This window comes from Caretta caretta, chromosome 18, assembly GCF_965140235.1.
Source record: "Caretta caretta isolate rCarCar2 chromosome 18, rCarCar1.hap1, whole genome shotgun sequence".
NCBI lineage: Eukaryota > Metazoa > Chordata > Testudines > Cheloniidae > Caretta > Caretta caretta.
Window position 1 is genome coordinate 7359034 of NC_134223.1, and position 23512 is coordinate 7382545.

General features: G+C 47.9%; 1 protein-coding gene across 2 annotated transcripts in view; it reads left to right on the top strand.

Annotated features, from left to right (window-relative positions):
• The first annotated feature begins 245 nt into the window (after positions 1-245).
• ACTL8 (actin like 8) overlaps positions 246-23512 on the top strand; it is a 42569-nt gene continuing 19302 nt past the window's right edge. Inside the window, exon 1 of one of the 2 annotated variants that reach the window (XM_048824718.2) lies at positions 246-414. The gene's annotated coding sequence lies outside the window, so the exon portion shown is untranslated. Of the gene's footprint in view, positions 415-9892; positions 9973-23512 lie in introns of those variants that run through there. The other variant, XM_075121070.1, reaches the window with a different exon arrangement.

The window sequence follows — 23512 nt, forward strand, 5'->3', positions numbered from 1 at the left end:
TCATCTGTGGCTAAGTTGCCTCTCTGTACCGGTGCCTCTGATGGCGTGCGGCTTCTCTGCTCACCAGCGGTGGGACGGGGAAGCATAGAACCCGGTCGTGAGGCTCGTTGGTAATCCAAATAAAAGTGAAAAGCCGATTTGCTGAAATGAACTTGGCACAGGTGGATGCTTACATACGCACACGGCTGTGCCAGCAGATAGCACCTACCTGCCTTCACCTCGGAACATCCTCTCTGTTAGGCCCGGTAGGAAAGGAAGCATAGGAGTCCCTACGTCAGCTTTATGCCATGTGAGGCTACTTTGGGGGATCTCCCCAGGGCAGGCAGTGTGATCTAGTGGCTGGTGCTCTGGATGGGGACTCAGAAAACCTCGGTTCATTCCCAGTTCTGCCACTGACCTGCTGTGTGACCTTGGGTAAGTCACTTTGCCTGTTTCCCCTCCCTTCCTGTGTCTGCCTTGTCTACTTAGATGATAAGCTCTTCAAGGCAGGGACTGTCGCTCCCTACGCGTTTGTACAGCGCCTAGAGCCAGGGGAGCTGATCTCATACGGGGCCCTGGGTGCTACTGTAATACGCGTGACAGTAATAATGTGGGATGGTGAAGCAGGTCAGGGCTGCTTTGTGCCAGCGGAGTGGTGTAAAGCAGCCAGACCGGGGCCAAGGATAGGACCCTCAGGGTGTCCGGTACACCAGTTTGTGCTCCCTTCAACACACCTTCACCCATTTAACGCCCAGCCTGGCATCACTGCCGTGAATAGGGCCAAATCTTGCACTGATTTTACCCCCTATGCAATCCCAGGTGATGTGTCAGCACAGAATTTCGAGCCCGTGAGATCTGCCACTGACTGACTGAATTAGGAACAGGAGCAGGCCCGGGCCTGATGCGGTGGGATAACGGCAGGCCAGCTGAGTGGGCCTGAGTGGGGTTCGGAGTTACATTTAGTTTGGTTAAAAAATTGTGAGCCAAATTCGTCTCTGGTGTGACAGCAGTGCACTCAGCAGGGCGGGCCTGGACCTCGGGGTTTGTTTTAGTCTGGCCATTTGGGGCTTTAATGCAAAAATGCACCTGCACATGCACAAGGGTACCCCAAAGTGTGCACAAATACAGGCAGCACACACACTTGCAGATATGCACACAGGCATGGATTTGTGCAGCACACACACACACACACACACACAACATTTATAGGCCTGCGCACACACACACACACACACACACCTAGACACAAACCTAGGCATATGATTAAGGCTGCGAGTCTGTCACGGAGGTCATGGATTCCCTGACTTCTGCAGTGGCCGGTGCTGACTCAGGGGCTGCCCGAGCCCCTGGCATGGCCCTGCAGCTCCTAGGTGGAGGAGCCAGAGGGCTCTGCGTCCTGCCCACACCTGCAGGCCTCGCCCCCACAGCTTCCATTGGCTGCGGTTCCCGGAAAACGGGAGCTGCACAGCTGGTGCTTGGGGCGGGAACAGCACGCGGAGCCCCCTGGCCCCTCTGCTGCCTAGGAGCTGCAGAGACACTCGCAGCCGGGTAGGGAGCCTGCCAGCGCCGCCAACCCTCCCTCCCACAGCGCCAGCAGGGGTAGTGAGCCACGTGATGCTGTCCGCCCCCGCCAGCACCCGTGGTGACCCTGAACCACTCCACCCCCCCAGAGTACCCAAGGCCCCCCACCCAAGTTTTAGTCAGGGGTATATAGGAAAAGGCATGGACAGGTCACAGGCCATGAATTTTTGTTTACTGCCCATGGCCTGTCCATGACTTTTCCTAAAAATACCTGTGACTAAAATGTAGTCTTACATACGATACACACACATGCAGAAAGATGCCTTCATACATAATGCACACAAACATACCCACCAAACACACACACACACAACACCAAAGGAGACACACTGAGCCATGAACCCTTGCTTGTTTCCCCTTGTCCCTAGGAGCTGCCAAGATGGCGATCCGGTTTCCACATCAACCCACAAATTAATTTAGAGATGGATTAATCTAATTTGGCTCTTTAAAAAAATAATTAAATGCAACAACAAGCCGAGAAAGACTGAGACAAAATCTGCCTGAGCCATTGATGGAGAAAATAGCAGAAAGCCGCACACCCGCGACGGTTGGGCGGTACATTCCCAGCATGCATCACATGGAGTGATGCCCCCTCCCTGGGGCTAGGAAGGAGATTAAAAACAGGGTGTGACAGGTTCACAATCTCCTGCAATATCATGGACAAACCTTCCTGAGTTAAGTGTTTTGGGAGTTCCTTGTATTCAAAATGCAAATGTGTATGTACTATTGAGGGATTGCATGTAATCCCAGGAGAGAGAGGACCACAGCCCTCCAGGAGCTAAGAATAGTTGGGAGGGATTAGGCAAATTTACTCACGTTGTAACACCTCCTGAGAGCTACCACCTCCTGGAGAGATGCTCGTGTATACTGGTTTAGACTGGGTTCTCCAGGGCCCAATGGACAAAGGGAGGGATTTTGGTTAAACAGCCTGAATTCAAATGGACTCAGGGCCTGCTTTCTGATCCAGCAAATGGGCCGGACCTCTGCTCCAAGGTGGGCCCCATCCTTAGGAAGGGGTGGAAGGTCTTGGACCCACTGAAGCCCCACAAGACTTGGGTACTTGTTCTGAGCTGAAGCTGTGATGAACTTGTGACCCCAGGAGAAACTCTGGCTGGGGTCTGAAGAACTAAACACCAGCCAGAGCCCTTGTTGGGGTTGGGGTGTGTGAGATCTCTGGTCAGCTTTTTAGCACATGTGCAGGTTCTTGTATTGTTTTAATAGGTTTTCTCTGTCGTGCTTGTACCTGAAGAATAAAGGTGCTTGCTTAGGAAGAGATGGGCGGTAACTTAAACCTGGGAGCAGCTAGCCTGTGTAACGCCTTGGAGGAGAGACGCAAAGGAGGTTGGTTAAGCAGAGAATCATTTGCTTGAGAATTACACAGTGAAGGCAAAAAGAAAAGGAGGACTTGTGGCACCTTAGAGACTAACCAATTTATTTGAGCATGAGCTTTCGTGAGCTACAGCTCACTTCATCGGATGCATACCGTGGAAACTGCAGCAGACTTTATATATACACAGAGAATATGAAACAATACCTCCTCCCACCCCACTGTCCTGCTGGTAATAGCTTATCTAAAGTGATCATCAAGTTGGGCCATTTCCAGCACAAATCCAGGTTTTCTCACCCTCCACCCCCCCACACAAATTCACTCTCCTGCTGGTGATAGCCCATCCAAAGTGACAACTCTCTACACAATGTGCATGATAATCAAGTTGGGCCATTTCCTGCACAAATCCAGGTTCTCTCACCCCCTCACCCCCCTCCCAAAAACCACACACACAAACTCACTATCCTGCTGATAATAGCTCATCCAAAGTGACCACTCTCCCTACAATGTGCATGATAATCAAGGTGGGCCATTTATCATATTCATTGAAGTAGGCCCCACTTTCCTGAAAATGTAGCAGCTGTAAGGAATGTCACGGCAATAAGGGATCTGTGCCAAGAATCAGTGGTGCAGCTGTCAACATCTGTGCCCAGCAATGACTGAACATCCCACTGTGCACAGCGGGGAGCTGGGGAGACCAGGAGGGATGGTCCCTAGAAGAGAGCGGCCACCATGGAAGGGGATCTCCTTACCAAGCTTGGATGGTGACTCTGGAAACTCTTAGGAACTTCCTCACATGCCAGGAACTGGAACTGAGGAGTGGCTGTACTGCTGGGGATTTAGGCAGAGATTCCCAAAGCTGCCCTAGAGAAGTTAGATACAGCAATCTAAATGCCCGAGGCAGCGTAAAGTCCCCCTTGTGCAGTCTGCGGGACCACTCCCCTACTGAAAAGTGGACATGTGTCTAACTAGCTTGCTATATAAGTGCCTCATTTCCCCAGGCCTAGCTGGTGGGGTTTGGAGAGGGGTCAAGCAGGCAGTGCCCGATCCCCTTCTTGGAAGGCAGAATAGTGCCCCCAGATAGCCTATATCTTTGGCCTGTCAACAGACCTCAAGATCAGAGCTGGGCAACATTTTTCAGCCCAAGGTTTTATTTTGGTGAAAAATTCAGCTTCAGCGACATGAAAACGTGCCGCAAATTTGTGTGCATTTCCCTCAGCTGTTCCCGTCCAAACAAAACCACACCCACCCAACCCACCAGAAATTCCCCAAAGGTCAAAACACTTTGATTTGTCGGTTTGAAAAAATCTGTGATTTGGCCAGCTCTCCTCAAGATGTCATCTTACCTTTAGGTGCGGCGAGAGCTCTTCTAAGACCATTGCTAATGGCAGAGCACCCCAGCATTGTCTGGGGAGATACCACAACGTGCCATTTCAGTAGGACCTATGGGATATCCCCTGGGCAATCTACAGGAAACATACACCCTGGGTGAACCCAAGCAAGCACTGCAATGCCATTCACCAGAGAGCAGAGCTGTCTCCTAGGCTCTCCATAGGGATTACGGAATAAACACCTGAGCAGCAGCTCTTCAGCCAGCTGCACATAATAATTTGAATGGTTGCTGTTGCTGGGGGAAGGGAATGCAAAAGAAGCCACTTTATGGCGCCGCCTCCCAAATCCACAAATCTTTAAGGTGGCCTTGGCAATAAATGCCACATTCCCGGCTCCCCCACAGCCATCACCTCTGCTGGAACATTTCTGCCTCGAGCCACTGTATGCAGCTCCACAGTAAGTCAAATGGCAATGATTAGGCAAATAAAATTTCCATCTGTTGAGGAATTTATGAGAGTTATTACTAGTAATAAAACTGGTGCAAGGCGAATGATGTATCTGAGGGGGTAAGTGCCTCCAATTATGAGCAAAAGTGACTTTTAAATAAGGTTACAGACTTCCTTATGAGCTTGGGCGAAGCCATGCCCCTCCACCTGCGCACCAGGCCTTAGCTTGTGCCAGCGGGGGAGCATTCGTGGAAGGAAGCACTTGCATTTCATGACTTCCTCTCGTGGCTTTGAGTGCTTGGCAAAGTGCTGCAGTGCAGTCCAGTGGATGGGGCATGGGATAGTCTAGCTATTACTTTGGCCTGCCTTGAGTGCGGGTGACTGGACGAGATGAACTACTGAGCTCTCTTCCAGTCCGAGGGCAAGCCTATACTACAAAATTAAGTTGACCTCCGTTAGGTTGATGTACAGCCACCGCAGTAATGGCGGTGGTTTTTCATGTCCGCATTAGGCTCCCTCTGTTGGTGTTGCACGTCCTGACCAGGAGCACTTCCACCGATGTATCTGCGTGGGACACGGACAGCTCCTGCACCGCCATGTAGGGATGACAGTATGGGCTGCCAGTGGAGGGGGAGTTATTAGGTCTGTGTAGTGGGTGACTTACATCGGCGTAGGGTAGGCACTTACAGCGTTAGGTTGGCGTAAGCTGCCATACGTTGACCTAGCGCTGAAGTTGACCAGGCCTATGATCCTATGATAGGGACTCCAGCGAACTTGAGTTCTAACCCAGGCACTGCCATCCCCCTGCTCTGTGTAAATAGCCAATCACTTCACATCTATTTGCTTCTGTTTCCCCTGCCACCCTGTCTCTGTCTAAACAGACTGCAAACTCTTCAGCGTAGGGACTGGCTTTTGCTATGTACATGTGTGTAGCCCCGAGCACCATGCAGCCCCCGTCTCAGCTGGAGCCTCTGCTGCTACTGTATCACCAATAATGATCCTCATTAGGGTTTTTGAGCTGCATGTTTAAGTTGTGTCTAGATCGTTTGCATAGCTGCCCTTCTTAGCAGTTGCATACATGCAAACACATGAACAAAAATATCTAAAGATAAACATTTTGCGCTGTCCTGTGTGAGAGTAGAATTGAAATCTCGCCCTGTGTTCCTCGGAGGTCAGAAGAGGCGGGGCCTTGGGCTCAGGAAGAAAAGGCTAAGAGTGGTGACACGTCTCTCATGATCCCAAAGCTAAAAGCGGCTTACCAGTGCAGATGTTTAACTGATCAGCGCTAGGCTTCCAGATTAATGCCTCCTTGAGTTGAGTTGGGGCTGTTCACGCTGCTCAGTGCTAGTCACTGGGCATCACAGCCATGTGGTTTTCTTTGCAGCCTCATTGGAGGTGAAGTTCAGGGCTTAGATTCACTCTCGCCCTGCACCTTCTGTGTTTACACCAGTGAATTTACTCCAATCAGTCACACTGGGGCAAAGGGGGCGCAGAGCATGACCACATCAGAAGAGCAGCCTTTTACACCTGCTTTGCACCAGCATAAATGACTAGATAAGGTGCAACATGGTAGAGATTCAGGCTCTTAATTTTGGCCCTTGGTCGAGACTTAAAAGTTAAGTTGATGCAGCTACAGTATGTTGGTCGGGGTGTGAAAAAAACCACACCCCGAGCTATGCTGACCTAATTCCCGGTGGACACACAGCTGTGTTGATGGAAGATTGTGTCCATTGATGTAGCTACCATTGTTTGGGGAGCTGGTGTTCCTACAATGATGAAAAAGCCACTTGCATTGGTGTGGACTGTGTCTACGCTACCAGGTTTTGCAAAGACGTACACTAACTGAAAGCTGAAATTCTGCAGACACTGCTGGGGCCCCCCACAGGAAGTGTGGGTCTGCATCAGCATGGGAGCTGGACAGGAAATAGTTTTCCTGTCGTGTGCGAGTTTTTGAGATTATGAATTTTTTTCCCATCCCAAATGGGGATACAAATTCAAAGTCTCCCAAAGTTTTGCAAATTACTAACCTGAAAAAAAAAATCCAATTGAATCATTCAAAACATTTTGTTCCGATAATTTGGAAATATTTTTTTTTTTTACTTCAACAGTTTTAATTTTGTAAAGACCTTTTTATAATCTGACGTAACTAACCGTTCCAAATGAAAAGTCATTTTGATCTGGGAAATGAAACTTTTCATTTCAAAAAGATAAAAATGGGATGGTTTGTAACTCTTGAAACATTCCCCCACCCCCAACATTTTTCAAATTGTGAGAGTCATTGACACTGACTCTTTCCCAGGATCAGTTTTGGTTTAGATGAATTGGTGTTTTCTCGTGAAAAAAAGTTTCATTGGAAAATTCCTGACCAGCTCTACTCAACACCACATGAAACGGGCTCACACCTGGTGGTAGTGTGTGCGTGTGGCGTTCCCCTCTGGTGTTATCCAGACTGGTGATCTGCGAAGTCACTCTAATCCTTGACTCTGGGAGTCAGCCTTACCCTGCTCTGCTGTGAGAACCCCCACTCCTGAGCTGTTCACGCACAGCCTTGGGCATGTAAGCTGCTCCTTGGATTGTGCAACCGAATGACACTAGCCAATATCTCCAGTCCCAGACACAACCCTGGGAACCTCCGTCTTGCAGTGTCCAGTTATGCCCATCTAACGCTGCCAGCTTATATGAGTTCATTAATTTAACAAAGAAATTGAAATGTACCAGGCTTGTTATCCCAAGGGGAGCCTCTGACACGCTTCAAACCAAACACATTGCTTCAGGTAGAATAAACAAACACATTTATTAACTAAAAAGATAGATTTTAAGTGATTATAAGTCAAAGCATAACAAGTCAGATTTGGTCAAATGAAATAAAAGCAAAACGCATTCTAAGCTGATCTTAACACTTTCAGTGCCCTTACAAACTTAGATGCTCCTCACCACAGGCTGGTTGGTTGCCCTTCAGCCAGGATCTCCCCTTTGACTAGTGCTTCAGTCGCTTGGTGTGGTGTCTGTAGATGTAGGTGGAAGAGAGAGGAAGAGCATGACAAATGTCTCTCCCCTTTATCATGTTCTTTTTTCCCTCTTAGCTTTGCCCCCCACTTCAGAGTCAGGCGAGCATTACCTCATCACAGTTCCAAACTGACCAAAGGAAGGACGGTGACTCACTCAAAAGTCTAACAGGTCCTTTTGTTGTTGCCTAGGCCATCGTCCTTTGTTCCTGTGAGGCTGGGCCGGGTTTGTTGCATTCATGCCCTGATGGGGTGTGAACTGCCCCTCTGTTCTTGGAGAGTTTTTGCCTGGGCTTGCTTTAAGGCATGAGGATACATTTTCAGCCTCATAACTATATAGATGAAATTATAACCTATAACCTTACTATAACATAATTGTAACAATTACAATAACATCACTATAATAACCATGCTCAGTGCATCATGACCCTTCCGAAGACACCCAACATGACAAACTTTGCATTGGATACCACACAATCATTTTATAAAGATGAACATGGGGGTGTAGGGTGTTCCCCTGAGGTACAGAGTATCACAGTCTGGTAGGAACACCACGCTCCACCACTAGAGGGCAGAAGCAACTGTCACTCACCAATAACCCTGCTCGTTGATTTTTGAACTGTAACTGCAGTTATAGATTAAATGATCTGTTCATTCCTCTTATGCCTCTCTTGAACCAGCAGAAAGTTATTTCATACAGTCTCTTCTTCAGTGCCTTGTCCATCTTGAGTAATGGGGTTCCCACCACCTTCTTTGAGAGACTGTCCTCCACCAAATTTTGTTACTAGTAATTCCCATGAGTAACGCTAACTCTCGTGAATTCCTCTTGGAGGCCCCTTGTCTCTGCTAATGGATGGCAGAGATAAGGGCCTGGAGGAGAGCCGCCTTGCTATGCTCAAGTCAGCGAAGATGGAAGAGATGCTGCTGGATTTTTAATAACTAGCAAAGTCAGTATCCTCACGCTAAGTTAAGGGCATCTGCGAGTCCATTGTCAAAGCAGCTCATTTTCTCAGGGGCCTGCTGGACTTTGAGCTGCTCCTTCATGCCCAGAGAGCCTTCGTTTATCTTTGGCTGGCCCAGAGATTGGGCCCTTTGCTATTAGATGAGGATCTCACCATGTAGACCTTTGTTACTGCTAGAGTAGGCTACTGCAGCACCCTCTAGCTGGGGCTAGCTGTGAAGGAGACTGCCTGGGGTTTCTGCTAGCGTGCCGTGCAGCTGAGCGACCCCAGTTCTGAGCAACGGTGGTGGTGGGAAAGTTTCAGTGCATGGTAGCACCTTACAGGTAAATAGAATGTGATTTTTCTAGCCTGCGCATGTATCTAGAGGTGTAGTTTTGTGTATGGACTTTCTGGTTCATTGAATTAAGTGCTTGGTTCTTTTTTCTTTCCATACAAATATTTCCCCTCCTCCATGTTTTCTTGCTTTCATGTCTGGGGCACTGGCATCCACTTTGTCTTCCTAAAGCCCGTGCTCTTCCCCTCCTGAGATCTAACACTGGTCTTGCCTCCAGTCTGCTGAGAAGCTGTCTGTGCCCTCAGGGGAATGCGTAATAAGGGAGAGAGATCCTCTCTCTCTGCCTTGTAGGTGCGGGGCAGGAGAAGCACAACTGCTCCAGTTAGCTGCATGCTGTAGGAAGGAGCTGTCTCCCGCTGTTTGGCTGACATTGCTGCTTTCGGGCTGGGGAGAGTCCTAATTGGCAAGCCCTGCGTCGGATCTCTCCCCAGCAGGAGGAACAAGTGATGGAGGTGGCGGAATCAGTTTGTATCCTCTGCCACTCGTTTTCCGGCTGGCGTTTAATTACCACTGGAGGGACTGTCTAGCATCCAGAGCAGCTTCCCCAGCCTTGGCCGATGAGCATGTGGGTTCAATACTATTATTTGTATTACAGTTACACTTTGAGGTTCTACTGCGCTCAGCGCTGCACGCATGCACAATGAAACACAGTCCCTGCCCCGAGGAGCTCACAATCTAAATACACAAAGGGTGGGAGGGGAAACAGAGGCACAGAGCGACTCACCCAGGGTCGCACAGCAAGGCTGGGATGGAAGCCAAGTTTCCTGAGGGTCAGCCCTATTCCCTAGGCCACACTGCTGCTCCACTGCGTTCAGCAGAGTCTTTGCCTTGGAAGTAGACACAACAGGGAAGGAAGGCAATGGAGATAGTGGTGGTAGCCAGATGGAACGGGGTTCACTGGCACTTTAAGAGAGAGGCGGGGCCCTCTTAGACTAACTGTATAAAAGCAGGCCCCTGGGCTGGGGGTGAGGCTATCCTTCCATTCCTTGTGAGGGCATCTGAGCAGGTAAGGAGTGGTTTTTAGTCTCTGTTCCCAGTTGCGGAGGGCCTGGAGCAGAGGCTGTAAGTTTCCTTGCGTGTGATTTATTAGCCTAGTTTGTTCCAGTGGCATCCGATCTACCTTCTTAACTACAGATGTCTGGGTTTCACCTTTTAAATGAGACTCTGCAGGTGGGAATATTAGTTACTAAGACCGATCAAGCCCTGGCTTGTATCCTAAGAATTGCTAGGATATGTTTCTTTCCTCCCTCCTGTTGGAAATCTTTGCCTGACTGGAGCTCTGTGTGTAAGATTCAGCCTGAGGACAGGCTTGGCCAGTGGTGTTGTGTGAAACTATGTGAGATGCTCCATGATTAGCTTCTGGAACTAGGTCAGCATGTGTCTAATATGCCCTCTTAGCTGCCTCCTCCAGGGAATTGCAGCCTACCTGGAAGCTGGCTTGGGTTCCCTGTTTGTTGGCTAGTGGCCTGTGCTAAGTAGATTGTGGCACATAAGCACTCTGGTTAGAGCAGCTTGGTTCTTGCCTGCACTGTAGTCTACCTGCTCAATAAGCATCCTCTCTCTAAAGAGGGCTGGGGGATGCATTCCACTGCATCCAGCTGATGCTGTAGCCTTAGGAGGGCAAAGGAAATCTTAAACCTGCCTGGGAAATGCACTTCAGCACTTGTTTTCCTTCCTAATGATTCAAGGAGCTTGTGTCCTTCACCTGCTCCAATTGCTTATTTAACTTGATTGAGCTGCAGAAGGGCAGACGTCCAAAACAAGGCAGAGATTCATTTGAATTGCTTAATGATGGACTGGATGGTTAACCCCTTGTGTGCTGCAGCTTTTTCTGAGTTTAAAGTGCAACAATAAGCTGAAAAGTAGCTACTGCCCCCCCCCCCCGCAAAAAAAAGAGAACCACCACCCATAAACTTTGTTTCTGAATGATCAGATTGAGTTCTTTCTGATTGTTGTAATGAGGGAGTGCAACTCTCTCCCTCCCTGGAGAGAGGATACTTAGTTGGCTAGGTTGTGTTCTGTCTGAAGCATTGACCGAATTCTAACTGCAGGATCAAACCGAGCCCTGTCTCCGCTCGTTGAGACCATGGGTTTGCAGGTGTAGAACTGAACATAACTTGCTCTGCACTCCATAGGGGTGGCATGAGAGAGTCAGAAGGCCGCTGGACTCGGGGCCCCACCAGCTGCTAAGAAATCACCTGTCTTGTGTTGCTGTTAGGGAAGCTGAGACAAAGGCTTGTAACCCTGTGATCTCTTTTCTGAGTGGTGCTGCACTTCAATGTCTTCATCTGGCTTGCCTCCTCTGCACTACCCAGGGAAGGAATTGCAGCCTAGTCACTTTCAAACAATTAGGGAAAGTGCTGTACAGTACAGAGAAGTATGGCCCATTCAGGTACCCTTCAATCAGCAAAGACTGATCAGTCAACAGTTCCAATCCCCCCTGCCTGCTCCCAAAACCAAAATGTCATTTTGTCAACAGTGGCGTTTGTGGAAACAGTTGTGGTTAACTTTAGAGGTGAGGGAATGGGGGTGGTTGGTCTCTCCCTCACTGTTTGTTGAAACACTTCAATAGGTCCTGGTTTTGTTAATTTTTTTAATGGAATTGTCTGCCTGGTTGTAACATCTAACCTGAACACTTCAGAGGGTGTGGAATCTCTTGCACACCCCCAGTGTAGCTGCAAAGTGCACACAGGAAACAGTAACCTGTAAATCCCTGATCTTGTGGCCAGCTGGCAGTGACTGTGCTAGAGCAAAGCCACCAATAGTCTGACCCTTAGTTGTCTTTTTTCTTTTCTTTAGGGTGGGTGGGGAGAGGAACTGGGGGTGGGGTTTACATGGGAAGAGCCCATGTCACTTCCGGGGTGCCTGAACTTGGGATGGACCTGTTGGTATTTCTACAGATGTACATGAATACAGACTGATGCTCTTGACTAGTGACCAAGGCGGTGATCTTGGCTTACATCTTGAAACAAGAAGGGCTGCTTCCCTTTGAACTACAAACGCAGGGAGTTGCTAGACCAGTGGTCAAGAATCTCCAAAGGCATGGTATAACTGATGCCATGTCAGGTGGTAATTCCCCTTAACCATTCATCAGGCCTTATCCAGGCCAGGACTGAATGGTGTCTAGTTCCTAGACTAGACCGAGTGTTCGTGACCAACATCCATACTTGTGAAACAACACAAGCTCAATGAAGAAATGTGGGCTCTAACTTGCCCATCTTACTGAGTGCCCTGTCTAAATCTCCACAGCCGTGGTGGAGACACGGGAGGGTGGGGAGAGCTCAGTGGTTTGAGCATTGGCCTGCTAAACCCAGGGTTGGGAGTTCAATCCTTAAGGGGGCCAGTTAGGGATCTGGGGCAAAAATTGGGGATGGGTCCTGCTTTGAGCAGGGGGTGGGACTAGATGACCTCCTGAGGTCCCTTCCAACCTGGATATTCTATGTCAACTATAAGGTACTAAGATCACACCTTAAATCCTAGCCTAGACAATGCAATAGTGGACTGATGTCCAACTACTGAGTGCTGCATCTGCCTGGTACCTAAATGAGAGATTCTTGCCAACCATTCCTAGAAGTGAACTTTGCCTCTAATACTGGAGGGTTAAAACTAGCTTTCAGTTTACCCGCTCTTCCATTAAACAAGCTGGCTTTTGACAGGGCTCTCCAAAGAGAGCAAGTGTCCTTTGCCAGGATAAAATGAGTTTTAACAGAAAGTGTCCTTTACCTTTCTGAGCACACCACTAGGAGGGGAAAAAGCAACCAAATCTTCAGACCATGGTATGGTCAGCAGTGTGTCTGGTGGCCCACTAAGTCTACTTCCAGGAGACTAGCGGAGATCAAGACTTCAAGGGCTTTCTCGAATTGCATTTGGACTCCAAAGTACAGGCTCAGCATGTTGCCTGAATATCCAGTTGTGTTCTGTCTGATTTATCCCCTGCTGCAATGTCAGGTGCCAAGATTCTGGATTAGGAAGGATCTAGTTAGCAACTCTGTAGAATGGAATGTGGCTTGTCCTTTCATTGAATGCTCTAGAAGGCCAAGAATCTCAGCAGTGATTCCCCTAACTCGACATGAGTTGGAATGTAGTGACTTTAGGCTTGACTGAGCAGCATGGTGCTTGGCTTTCCTCCTGAAGTTCTTCTCTGTGCTGAGCTGCTCTTCTCAGTGGTTGCGAAGAGCAGTACCAGGTTCTGTTGGCCCTGAGCTCTGCTACCGGTCCCCAATGAACAGCCTAGCTGTGGTCTGGTCACTTCAAGACTTTGCTAATCTTTAAACCATCTCTTTATTCCGTGCTCCCGCAAGCTTTTGCTGCCTTTCACACCACCTAATTGTCTGCAACTGTGAGTTTTCATTTTTTTTGACTCTCCCCTTACTTTGGGGGATGTCTGGAAGGACCCAAAGCAGTGGAAATAAAGCTTTTTAGCCAAGCGGACTCCTTTAAGCAGATGGAGGCCTTGTGATGAACTGCCAATATATTTCCTATCCAAGGAAACTAGTATTTGAATCTTAAAAGGTGTATGCCTGCCTTGGTGGGGAAGAGAATGAAGGGGTAGAGATGTATACAAGTCTTGCTGGCATAATTAAAATAAAACAAACCCTTAATTTCAGACAAACCCCACACTCTAAATTTCCATTTAAAAACCCTTTTTTGACCAGATGAAAGGGAATCTTGACGCTGATTTTTGTCTGAAGCCTGTTTCAACACAAAACACAAAACATTACCAACATCTAGGCGGCTTCTAACAAAACTGGCTGAAGCCAACACTAACTCAGCAGCACTGACAAGTTTAAGAATCTGTTTTGGTTATTTTGATTGAGAAATAATGGAGGGGAGAGATTTACCCAGCTCTACGTTGGAGTAATAGGGCTAGGTTCTTGGCATTTGCCAGTCCTAAATCTACTCCAGGACGGTAGAAGTTGTCCTGTACTCTCCTTGCTGAGAAAGGGTGATCTTGTGGTTGGAGATGCTGGTTTGGGCCTCAGAAGGTCTGGGTTCAGCTGCCATAGACTCCTGTATAACAGTGCAAGTCCCCTCACTCTGTCCCCAGTCTGTAAAATGGGGCTACTTCCTCTTGTCTTGTCCTATTGGGGCTTTAAGTTCTGAGGCTGGGAATAGCACAATGGGAACCTGCTGGAGGTGCTGTTACAACACAAATACAGTAGAACCTCAGTTACAAACAACCTCCATTACCAAGGCGTTTGTAATGCTGAACAAACCATTATGGTGGCTTTTAGAAGTTTACAACTGAACATTGACTTAATACAGCTTTGAAACTTTACTATGCAGAAGAGACATGCTGCTTTCCCTTTATTTTAGTAGTTTACGTTTAACACGCTACTATATTTGCTTTTTAGCTTCTGCTGCTGGATTTTGTACTCCTGGCCCCAAATGCGGGGTGTGGCTGACTGGCCAGTGCATAACCCTGGTGTCTGTAACTCTCCAAGGATTTAGCTGTAACTAGTTAAACACCATTCAGCTGGCAGGTGAACGCAGAAAGTACTTCCAGATACAAGTAACCACTAGCATGGATGTGGTAAAGCGCTGGACTTGATTGTCCCCCTAAGCTTATAGGAGTTCTCCTGATGCCATGGTGATGGCAAAGTAGAAGCCAAGGCATGTCTTAATAGTTCGGCTTCCAGTGCCTGTACTCCCTGGACCTTGCTGGTCTGTTTACTCTATGGCCAGCAGCTGGTCACTTCACTGAGTCAAATGCTCATTTGGCAGTGGGCACAATGGCGTGGTGCAGCCATCCTAGGCATGCCAGTGTAAATGACGTGTGCCTGTCTAGAAGGGGGAGGACAGGAGAGCAGGCAGGGCTGTGTCATCCACTGCGTGCCAAAGCTGCCGCAATTGGAAGCGCATTGACTCAGCAGGTGAGTACATGTGCTACTTGCCCACCTCCTTGGGCAAAGCCTAATAGTGCTGTCGCAAGTGACTGATGCAGTGAAGCATAACAATGAACATAAAGAGACTGTCTCTGACTCAAGTTTCTTACAATATACACCCACCTGGCTTCCATCAGCTGTCAGCTCTTCTCACTGCTACAGAAGCCTCCCCTCTTAAAGCTATTTATTTAAAATTTGTCTTTAGTACGCAAATGGCTCTTAATCTTTCCATTACCACTCCGGTGACTTTTCCAGTGTCTGCCCTGAGCAATTTCCTCTGATTCTAGAGCAATTGAAGGTTTCCTACATGTGTAGAGAGGCTGAATTTTGATCAGCATATATCATCAAGTGTTCAGGACTTCCTTGAAACGCTGTCTTGTGGTCTCCTGTGACTTCAGCTTCTTTTGAAACTTTTGCTGCAACAAATCACAGTTAGATGGCCCAGCGTATGGATTTCTCTGAAAGGCCTTTAAACTAAATCATGAAGGGTCTTTGGACTTGCTAGTCCTAAGATAACTGAACAGGAAATTCTTCCACTCTGCCCCAGGCTTGGACGTTGGATGCTCTTGAAGAAATGGAAGCAAACACAGTGGCTTCAGGAACCTATAGATATCCTTGCCCAATGTCATCTCTAATGGTAACCTGCAAAGGACTTCAGAAGTAGGGTGGCCAGAGAGTGTGAAATTGGGACTGGGGTTTGGGGGTCATAGGCATTTTATATAAGACAAAGCCCCAAATATTGGGACTGTCCCTATAAAATTGGGACATCTGGTCACCCTATTCTGAAGGCAGCAACCCAACTCTTCATGTGGGAAGAGTTTGGAAGGGCCTTCTTGCTTAGTCTACTTTGGAAACCTCAAGAAAGCCAACTGTGGGCATGAAGGACTTGTTAAGGGGTCTTGTACAACATGTATTGCAAACTCACCATAATTGAAGGACTGAGTGCTGAATCTCTAACAAGTTTCAGACTAACAGCTGTTAGTCTATATTCGCGAAAAGAAAAGGAGTACTGTAACTCCTGAAAGCTTATGCTCAAATAAATTGGTTAGTCTCTAAGGTGCCACAAGTACTCCTTTTCTCTCTTGCAAATCTCTAACAAGACATCCTCCTCCAAGACATTACCAGCAATAAACACCTTAAGTTCTTGTTCATATCAAAAGTAATCATTCAAAGATTGCTACGACATCACCTCATAGCCATTTTTAATGAGATGGGACCTGAACTTTCTAATATGAAAAACAGGCTTTCCTTGTTCTTCCTCCCTCCCATCAGGATGTATGGCGTCTTCCAGGCTCTTCTGACTAAAGTAGCCAAAGGCATAAGAATATCTTTCCCCCTACCCTACACAGGTCACTTTCAACATGAACTTGCAACCTGTAGACTACCAAGCCTAGTATCAAAGCTCTGTCTACCTGGCATGTGGCCCAAAGTTGAGTACCGCTTGCAGTGTCTACTGTAGATCCTAGCAAGGTGTTCTAGCATGCTAACGCCAAGTTTCTTCCCAAAGTCAGGACTAGAACAAACTCCCTGGCTACCTCTTTCTATCAGTAAGAAGGCAATGCTGGACATAGCTGTATAGCCAAGGCTTTACTGTTCGTACAGTGATCTAAAGAACCAAAGTTTAACCACTCTGTGTCACTGGTAGCAACACACCCTCTGGGGGAGAAGCCTTGAGTTCAGTAGTCTGCCTAGAACAAAATGCTTAAGGCTAAGCACAAATCTTGGATGCTTGTCTCAAGTACTCTCAAGCTCCCTTAACTCCAGACAAGGGCTCTGATACCTGAGACTAGGTGCCCCAAAAACCAAACTACAGTAGAACTTGCCCTGACTAGACTCCATGGCTGACACTTGCAAACTAGCAAGACTAACCAACCAAAACCAAACTAAGTGGTATACTCAAACTACAGCTTAAATCTTGGCAACACAGGGAGACCACAACTGGTCTGCATTATGGGGTCTAGAAATGTGCAAATGTATATTCCTTGGGAATGCTACAGGACTAAATTGGTGGAGATTCCAGGATCAGTGGTCCAGCTAAGCATGCCCCACTAGTTGGCTTAAGTTAGTAGGGGTGGCTTGCTTCCAATGTGGCAAGTTGTTGAATGTATCCTCCCAAACCCTGGATAAAACCAATCCATAAGCTCCAGGGTAGGTCTCTTCCTTTCCTTTCAATCGACTTTCAATGAAAAAGGCACATGGAGCATTTTAAGTGTGATTCTAACTGACAGTTAAAGATATGGTTTTTATTACACTTCATAAATTTTGAGATGCCTTACTGCAGATAATAATTCCTCCACAGCTGTCATTATTTCATTTGTTCTTAATTTGATTAAGTGAGGTGATCAATCTAGAGTTCAGGACTGAATTAATTCATGCTGCCTAGGTACAGGGTGAGCAAGAGCAGTTGTCTTCCCTCAATGCAACTTGAACATTATCTTCAAGTTCATTCAAACAGTCCTGCAGACGTGTGCCCCTTGTCTTAGACTCCAGTGGCTGGGGCTTGTCAAGGCAAAGGTCTTTCAATAGAGCACTGTCCTTGGAACAGTTGTGGTCAGACAATACTAGGACTTTGACTTAGACAAGGTACCAACACTTTCCTGAGATGTTATCTATTGAAGCAGAGCTGGTAATGGAAGAGCCTGGTGTGTTATGCAGTGGTTCTCCTGTTTGAATTCTTCCAAGAGTCTTTGGTACAGCTCCCCACACAGCTGTACCAAAGACTCTAGGAAGAGCCTGGTGTGTTAAGCAGAGTGCTCACAACCAGTGGCAGCTGCTACTCGGCTCTAGCTGCTAGAGGTGCAGATGTCTGCACTGAGCACACCACATCTCTCACATGGGTGCATGTTAAGTAGGTAGGCTGCAATACCATCTGTTGCAAGGGAACTACCCAGTGTCCCAAAAGCTCAATAGCACACCCTTCAATGGCTCTGCTACACAACTAAACATGAGTTCAGGAAAGCAGCCTTACCTAGGAATAGGCTAACTGCAGGCAGCTTAAGCTGGATGCTTTCCACTTCACCAGGACAGTGGGACAACAGATGGGATCCTTTCCTGGCCTTACTAATGGCAGAAGCCCCCTCAGCCAAGGAAGTTGGGAGAATGTTAGCAACACCTTGATCTCTGACCTGATTCACTTCTGTCCTAGTGAATGAACATTAACTAGGACTTTCAGCATAGATCTGTAACCTAGCTTGGGCTCATAGGCAGCTTGGCTTGGAGCTTTTGTCTAGTCTACAATCACTCCTTACCTTGAGATCAGACTTCCCCCTGTCTTGTTAAACACTTAAGCAGACATGCCAAGTCCAGCTGTAGTGGAGACATAACTGTGGGATAACTGGGAAGCTGAACTGGCTGACTTGAGGGTTGGCTGAGCTCGGAGGGCAGCAGTATGTGAACCTGGAGCATTTGCAATGGTGTCAGCAGCTGTACATGGCATGCTCTGATCTGAACACTCAGACAGCCTAGTACAGGTTCAGACAATTTGTGTGAGGGCAACACTTGCCATCACACTAACCACAGCTGCTCAGAGCATAAGCCTGCAGTTCCTACTCAGTCTTGCCACCTCCTCATGTCGTAGCTAAATGAACACGCTGTTTCACGTGTGTTACTAATGCTTGAAGCATTAACTCGTACCTGGGTGTTTGACCTCTCACCTCTTAAGCTGTTTGGCTACTTGTTTCCTTGTCCATACTGACAAACAAGACCAGTCTGCAGCCAGCCAATTGCATGGTCTGGTCCTGGACTATTGTGCCCTGGCTAAAAACACTGCATGGCACACTAGATGAAACTGATCACCACAGTGTCTCTGGAAAGCAATTTCTCTGCCCTAGATCTAGGGAGGACTCAACAGGATTGTCCAATAGTCAGAGCATTCACATACAAGACCCATTCACTCAGACTTGCATTCCCCTACTTTAGTCTTACTGGGCTACTTACTTTAACCTCTGGAGTATTTCTGTCAAATTGCTGACACATTTGGGATTCATTCCATGCCTTTAAGGCCAGAGTAATTCTGGGTGCTGGCCACACTTGGTGGCAAAGGGCCTTTTGCAATCTAAAACAGGAGACAGAGTGGCTGCTTCCTGTCCTACCCTGGAGCACTGTGTGGCCTAATAGAGTACTTGACTAAGACTTAGAGCCAGGAATAGGATAGTGGCAGAGCCCTAGGTTCATCTGGATGACCTTGGGCAAGTCATTATCTTGTGCCACCATTTTGTCATCTGTAAAATGGGATGACAATATTGACTTCAGTCCTCTCAGCTAAGAGCTAGACAAGCCCATTGAGAGATTTGGGGTCCTGATACACTGTCTAGGGCCTCACCCATTCCTACTTTCCCACAGGTACAGATTTGAGCTGGGGGGAGGGCCCTGATAAAATTGTCCCCTCTTGTCAGTCCTGAAGCGAGGTAATATTCTAACTGCAAGTCTTCAAATGGGACATCTGCCTGGTCCTGTTAAATAGACCACCCACTGGAGAAAGGCATCAGCTGCCATGGACAAAGCAATTGCTGGAAAGATGGTTCCTTATGCTCCCAGGGAGGTCCAGAGAGCCTAGTACTGTAGTAACAATAAGAAACATGCCATGATGCTGCACAAAACATGTGGGTTGAGGAGGGGGTTCTTCATAACCAGCTCCCTCTGGCAGTCAGTGATAAGGGAACACCCCTTCATAGTCCCAGCCTATAAAAAAAGGACACAACTGCTGGTTATCCTTGGAAGCAGTCAGGCTACTGAACACTTGCTTAAGTGGGGGCTGTCTATGTGCTTGTATGATTCTGCAGCCAAGTTGGCCTACAGGATTTGGAGAGCTGTCTCCCTTACCCACCAACATCTCTACCCTGCAAAAAGAGGGGACCCAGTTAATACTCCAGGACCACAGGCTGTATTGTCACCCAGTATTCCCTGCATCAGTGTGAACGTGCAGTGGAGCTAGAGCATGCTTTGGACCTCTTGTCTCCACCAAAATTTCTCAATGATGGCAAATCTTCCACTGACGTTACACCAGTCACCTTTGCCATGAACATCTCTGCTGTATTGCACCTTAATCTGGTGGAACAGGTCAGCAGGAGTGCAAGTCCAGCTAAATAGGACACAGTGCAAGAGTCTTTGCTTTGACTGCTCTAAAGCTTAAAACTGACGGGAAGAGCGTCCTAGTCGCTGCAGTGGGATATGAAGCAGCTGTTTTAATCAGGCTTCATTGTTTCCAAAAGCTGGACTTCAGGGCATACACCCACTCCCTCCCTGGTAAAGGGATGCACTAAGGCTCACACATTTCTATTTAAAACCACATGCTTTCAAACGAGACACTTCCGCTGCACATGCATCTCCCCAAGGAGAGAACCAAGCAGGTGACCAATTAGTCCCAATGCTTAATATGCTGCTGTAGGTGCTCAGATAATACTACAGAGATGAAAGCAGTAAAACCTTGTATAGACCAGGCTGCCTGGGAGCAGAGTTGAGTGAAGGTTGCAGAAAGAATCTCTGGAAAGCTCACCCAGAACTCCTGAGAGGCAAGGGGGAGAGCTTCACCAGCAGATGCTTATGAAATATTAAGCAATGCAATCAATCCTGCTATCCCAAACCTTGCCTCAGGCACGCATCTTGTTAAAATCACTCGCCTGCCCACTGCTGGGATGGAGTCATGACCTGTGGTCCACTCCTGACACATCAAGGAAGTAGCTTCCCTGCTGTTGCTGCTGGAAGGTGGGGATGCAAGAGGAAGTAGGCTGGAAAGCGTGTGGTATAGAGATCAGTAAATAGAGGGGTTTTTTGCCAGGAATATTTCACTTCCATGCAAGAGCTAGTCCTTGCAGGGGGTTTGGCCTTCTCTGCATTATGCACAAACCAGAGGTGCTTTTCAAGCCACAGCTAATGGCAAATTAGGCCAGGCAGGAGCAGATGAAGCTGGGTCCCTATTAACCATCTTCTAGAATCTAGCAACAAACACAGCACCCTGCTGGACTTTCCCACTAGTACTGTTGATTTCCTAAGTGCTAAAGACCGCCCCTTGCTGACGCACACATGCTTATGTCCAATTTAACAAGAGTGTAAAATCCACCAGCACATTCTCCTGGCCTTCTGCCAGTGCTTGGGATCTGTGGCTTCTGTAGCTAATGAGGCACCGTAAGATGCTCCCTCTTGAGAGAGTTTAAAAAAAAAATTGCCAAGAATTTATTCGTCTAATTACATTTTCTTAATGCAGTTGACCTCAGCTGCACTTATCAAAGCCACAATCTCCCAGCCATTATTGGTGTGTTAATAAGTCAATTGGCTATTGGACACACAATCCCCAGACATTCAGTGGGGCAGGGCTCTTAGAATATTACATGCATAATGGGGATTAGGCTCTTGTCAGGCTCACTCACTGGGATAGTGAGTGCCAAGGATCTTGTGGCCGGGCAGCCTCCCAGTTTGTAGGAAAATCTGGTGTGAGATTCCTTGGTTCTCCCATTCCATGCTGTCGGGAGGCCTATCCCAATGGCACTGCAATCTCATTCCCATGTGCTCTATAGGTTTGCAAGGTGGTCAGTATCACTGCAGTCCCTTCATGGGTGACTCTTGGGCAGCTGGCTTGTGTAATAGATGGCATAGTGCAAGAAGGTGAGGGGACTCCTCCTGAGTGCCAGGCATACACAGCAAGTTTCTTTGTGCTGGGGGTGCTCCCGCAGGCCCTGCCCCCACCTCTTCCTGCCCCATTCTGACCCCTCCCCTGAGCACACCTGGCCCTTGCTCCTCCCTCTTACCCCCTTGCCATGTCTCCTGCATGCTGCAGAGCAGGTGGTTGCAGTGGGTGGGGAGGTGCTGGGAGGGGAAGTGCTGATCAGGAGATCCTTGGGGGAGGAGCTGGCTGCCAGTGGGTGCTGAGCATCCATGGAGTTAGTGCTTATGCTGCCAGGTGATCACAACCAGGAGTGCGAACCTGCTGAGGCCAAGAGCTTATAAGATAGAACTGACAGCCAGACAAAATCCTAGTGTCTCAGAAGGACTGTCCCTGTAATGGGATTGAGGAATAGAGCTGGTCTGAACCTGCCTTGTCTTCACTGAATTTCCTCCTGGGACCTCTGGGGGGGGCAACAAGTTTTTGAAGCATTCTTCAGTGTTGGCCACAAACCCTTTTGGTCAAATCGACACTTCCCATAGCTTTCCCAAACAGATTCCTATGAGCTTCAAATGGCTCATGTTCTGCCAGCCCTAGTGGGAAGAGGCTTCCCTGTAGGCTGGGTTACTGCAGGTGTAACCCACACCTCCTGGGTGTGGTGATCTGGTCCATCTAGTGGCACCAAGACCACTTGGAGACTGAGTCTACTCTACAGCCTTAATGAAGAGCCATATAGCTTTTAGTTCATGCAGTAGAGGCTCATGCATTTAGCTCCAGAGGCCCCAGGTTCAATCCCACCTGCCAACAACCAGGCTCAGTCAGTGTTTCCTCACTTTTTTTTTAAAAAGCAGTGGGTGCTAGGCACCATTGGACCATTTACTCAGCCACTGTTGCTAGGATACAGTAAGCCAGCGAATCTTGCATAGAGAGGCTACCCCTGGGTAGGCAGAACCAAATCACTCTGGTTTAGGTGACCAGAGTTGGCACTACTGTGCCTTAAAGAGCCTACACTAAAGGCTGGATCTCTCCAGATAGGGCACAAAACTTCAGCTCCAACAGCAGACTGCTTCTTGCCAAATCACTCTCTTCTTGCAAAGGGAAGATGGCTGCTTGAAACTGTCAACACCATTTCCCAAAGCCCTGAGTTCTTGAATCAAATTACTGACCTGACCTAACCCTGCTTAGCTGCTTGGATCCCAAGGGTACTGGAACAGCTAGTCTGGCTACCCAAATGATTGAAAATACCCTCCCTTTCCTTGCCCTGCAGACGCTTCTAACTAAAGAGCCCAGAGGCTGCTATGAGATGCATCTTGTCTTTAAATGCCCCTCAAATATCAGTGTGGGTAAATGCAAGACTTTGATTTCCAGTCTCACTAGTCCTCTAACTGGCTGTGTATAAGGACACCAGAAATGGAACCTGCTCCTATGCTGTGAAATCTCTCACTTAACACAAGAAGGGACCTTGGAGGCAGCATCTTAGGCCATGTCGACACAATGAAAATACTCTGATTTTACAGAAGTCTATTTTTGGGAATAGATTGTATAGAGTGCATGCATCCACACTAAGCATATTAATTCAGCTGTATGGATCCACAGTACAGTGGCAAGCATTGACATTCCAAGTGGTGCACTGTGGGTAGCTATCCTGTAGTCCCTGCTGCCTATTTGAATTCTGGGCTTAACTCCCAATGCCTGATGGGAAAACTTGGGGCCCCAGGTGGTTATGGGTAAATGTCATCAGTCAACCCTCCCTCTCTCCATGAAAGCAACAGCAGACAATCATTTCAAGCTCTTTTCCCTGGATTGCCTGAGCAGATGCCATAGCATGGCAACCATGGAGCCCGTTCAGCTCACTGCAGCAGTTGTGACCATTGTGAACACCTAACACATTATGCAGAACCCACACCTGAAAAACCAGGCGAGGAGGCGACAGCAGCACGATGACATAAACACAGATTTCTCTAAAACCGCAATTTGGAGATCATGGTGTTACTGGGGCAGGCTCATGCCATGGAACACCAATTCTGGGCTCAGGAAGCAAGAGCAGAGTGGTGGGACCACAT